This window comes from Arachis stenosperma, chromosome 8, assembly GCF_014773155.1.
Source record: "Arachis stenosperma cultivar V10309 chromosome 8, arast.V10309.gnm1.PFL2, whole genome shotgun sequence".
In the NCBI taxonomy this organism is placed as follows: domain Eukaryota; kingdom Viridiplantae; phylum Streptophyta; class Magnoliopsida; order Fabales; family Fabaceae; genus Arachis; species Arachis stenosperma.
This window is the reverse complement of record NC_080384.1, coordinates 36,016,425-36,020,435: the sequence shown is the minus strand read 5'-3', so window position 1 is coordinate 36,020,435 and position 4,011 is coordinate 36,016,425. Positions and strand designations below refer to the sequence as shown.

Here is a 4,011-nt window from a genome sequence, read left to right as displayed (position 1 = left end):
GGAACTGGCACCTAATTGGGAGTTAAACGCCCAAACTGGCACTAAAGCTGGCGTTTAACTCCAAGGAGGGTCTCTACACGAAATTTCTTCATTGCTCAGCCCAAGCACACACCAAGTGGGCCCGGAAGTGGATTTTTATGTCATTTACTCATTTCTGTACACCCTAGGCTACTAGTTTCTTATAAGTAGGACCTTTTACTAGTGTATATATATCTTTTGATCACTTTTAGATCTCTAGATATCTTTTGATCAATTTTAGATCAGAGGAGAGACTTTTGGGAGGCTGGCCATTCGGCCATGCCTAGACCCTGTTCTTATGTATTTTCAACGGTGGAGTTTCTACACACCATAGATTAAGGTGTGGAGCTCTGCTGTACCTCGAGTATTAATGCAATTACTATTGTTCTTCCATTCAAATTCCACTTGTTCTTTATCCAAGATATCACTTGTTCTTCAACATGATGAAGGTGATGATTGACGCCCATCACCATTCTCACTCATGAACAAGGTGACTGACAACCATTCTTGTTCTACACGCATCCGAGGCTTAGTGAATATCTCTTGGATTTCTGATTGCATGATGCATGGTTGATCGCCTGACAACCGAGTGCTCGCCTGACAAACGAGCCAGCCATTCCGTGAGATCAGAGTCTTCGTGGTATAGGCAAGAACTGATGGCAGCATTCAAGAGAATCCGGAAGGTCTAACCTTGTCTGTGGTATTCTGAGTAGGATTCAATGATTGAATGACTGTGACGTGCTTCAAACCTGTAACCTACTGGGCGTTAGTGACAGACGCAAAAGAGTTATTCTATTCCGGTAGGGGAGGGAACCAAACCGGTGATTGGCAGCACTGTGACAGAGTGTGTGCATTAGCTTTCACTGCGCGGATGGGAGGTAGCTGCTGACAACAGTGAGACCCTATACGAGCTTGCCATGGAAAGGAGTAAGAAAGGATTGGATGAAGGCTGTAGGAAAGCAGAGAGACGGAAGGGAAGGCATCTTCATACACTTGTCTGAAGCTCATACACCAATGATATGCATAAGTATCACTATCTTTATCTTCTATGTTATTTTCGTTCATCACCATATATATATCTGAGTTTGCCTGACTAAGATTTACAAGATGACCATAGCTTGCTTCATTACTAACAATCTCCGTGGGATCGACCCTTACTCACGTAAGGTTTATTACTTGGACGACCCAGTGCACTTGCTGGTTAGTTGTGCGAAGTTGTGTAATGCCATGGTATTGAGCGCACCAAGTTTTTGGAGCCATTACCAGGGATTATGAGAGTTGTGAAAAAGTATAGTTCACAATTTCGCGCACCAAGTTTTTGGCGCCGTTGCCGGGGATTGTTCTAGTTTTGAGCAAGCCTTTGGTAACATCAGAGCCAAGATCCGGCAACAACATCAAATTTTTGGTGTTATTGCCCGGGATTGTTTAGGCTGGACAACTGACGGTTCATCTTGTTGCTTAGATTAGGTATTTTTTTTTCGAAATTCTTGAAGGTGAATTCTAGAGTTTCATGATGATTTGTTGAAATCTGGCTGGCTGAGAAGCCATGTCTAATCTGATTGGACCGAGGTTTCAACTTATCACCACAAGAGCTTGTTGATTTCGTATCAATCCTGCTTTTGGAGCAGTGATTTGCTAAGGCTTGGCTGACCTTTGGTCATGTCTAGTGTTTTGGACCGAAGCTTTCCTTGAAAGCTTGGCTGGCTGTGAAGCCATGTCTAATTCCTGGACCGGAGTCTTAGACTAGCATTGCACTGATTCCTGGAATTCTCATTAAGAATTTTGATACCTTTTTCCACTTAATTTTCGAAAAAATACAAAAAAATTTGCAAAATCATAAAAATCCAAAAATATTTCTTGTTTGAGTCTAGAGTCTCATCTTAAGTTTGGTGTCAAATGCATGTTTTTGTTATATTTTTCGAATCCATGCATATATTTTGTGTTCTAATCTTTGAATTCTATTGACTTGAAGTATTTTGTGTGTCTCATATGCATTCTCATATTGTTAGTGTCAGTAGTACACAAACTGCTAAGTTTGGTGTCTTGCATGCATTGTTATTTGATTCTTGTTGCATTTTGATTATTAAAAATCCAAAAATATTTTTAATTTGTGTCTTTTCAAGTCAATGATACAAGGAATTGAAGATTTAGAACATACTGCAGAGGAATTATACAGAAAAAGCTGAGCATTCAAAAATGCCCAGTGAAGAAGGCAGACTGGCGTTTAAACGCCAGCCAGGGTACCTGGTTGGGCGTTTAACGCCCAAAAAGGTAGCATTTTGGGCGTTAAACGCCAGAATGTATACCATTCTGGGCGTTTAACGCCAGGATGGTGCCAGGGGGAAGATTTTGTTTTCAAAATCAATTTTTTTCAAGTTTTCAAAGTTTTTCAAAACCAAATCTTTTTCAAATCATATCTTTTCAATCAAAATGTTTTCAAAATCAATTTTTTTCCTTTTTCAAAGATACTTACTAACAATTAATGATTTGATTGAACATTTTTTGCCTTTTCTATTAAGGAAGGTTTTATGAATCATATCTTTTCTTGTTAGGCAAGTCATTAGTTTTTAAAATCAAATCTTTTCAAATTATTTTCAATTCATATCTTTTCAAATTGTTTTCAAACCATATCTTTTAAAATTGTTTTCAAATCATATCTTTTCAATCATATCTTTTTAAAACCATAACTTTTCAATCAATTTTTTTCAATCACATCTTTTTCAAAATAGTTTTCAATCAAATCTTTTTAATTTCTAATTTCAAATTCTTTTTCAAAAATCACTTGATTTCTTTCTCACTTTGAATTTTCGAAAATTATCAATCAAATTTTCAAAATGTTTTCAAAATCTTTTGATTGAATTTTCGAAAATTCTCTTCCCTCCTTCCCACATCCTTCTATTTATGGAGTACTACTCCTTCTAAATGCACAATTCGAACCTTATCTGATTAAAGTTCGAATTCTCCTTCTCCTTCTTCTTTCTATTTCTCTTTTCCTCTGACATTTCAAGGAATCTCTATACTGTGACATAGAGGATTCCACATTCTCTTTTTCTCTTCTCTTTCTTATGAGCAGAAGCAGAGACAAAGGCATTCTTGTTGAAGCTGACCCTGAACCTGAGAGAACCTTGAAGCGAAAACTAAGAGAAGCTAGAGCACAACTCTCTGTTGAGGACCTGACCGAATTCTTCAAGGAAGAAGACATGGCAGCCGAAAACAACAACAATGCCAACAATGCAAGGAAGGTGCTGGGTGACTTTACTGCACCTACTCCTGATTTCTATGGGAGAAGCATCTCTATCCCTGCCATTGGAGCAAACAACTTTGAGCTAAAGCCTCAATTAGTTTCTCTAATGCAACAGAATTGCAAGTTCCATGGACTTCCAATGGAAGATCCTCATCAGTTTTTAGCTGAATTCTTGCAAATCTGTGACACAGTCAAGACTAATGGGGTTAACCCTGAAGTCTATAGACTGATGCTATTCCCTTTTGCTGTAAGAGACAGAGCTAGAATATGGTTGGATTCTCAACCTAAGGAAAGCCTGGACTCTTGGGAAAAGCTAGTCAATGCCTTCTTGGCAAAGTTCTTTCCACCACAAAGATGGAGTAAGCTTAGAGTGGAAGTCCAAACCTTCAGACAGAAGGGTGGAGAATCCCTCTATGAAGCTTGGGAAAGATACAAACAATTAATCAGAAGATGTCCTTCAGACATGCTTTCTGAATGGAGCATCATAGGTATTTTCTATGATGGTCTCTCTGAACTATCCAAGATGTCCTTGGATAGCTCTGCAGGAGGATCTCTTCATCTGAAGAAGACGCCTGCAGAAGCTCAGGAACTGATTGAAATGGTTGCAAATAACCAATTCATGTACACTTCTGAAAGGAATCCTGTGAACAATGGGACTAGTCAGAAGAAAGGAGTTCTTGAGATTGACACTCTGAATGCCATATTGGCTCAGAACAAGATATTGACTCAACAAGTCAATTTGATTTCTC

General features: G+C 38.6%; 1 non-coding gene across 1 annotated transcript; it reads right to left on the bottom strand.

The window, feature by feature from the left end:
* Positions 1-3,623: 3,623 nt before the first annotated feature.
* Positions 3,624-3,731, bottom strand: LOC130947134 (small nucleolar RNA R71). The gene has a single exon (XR_009072544.1). It is a non-coding gene; the product is annotated as a small nucleolar RNA R71 (small nucleolar RNA).
* Positions 3,732-4,011: the final 280 nt, after the last annotated feature.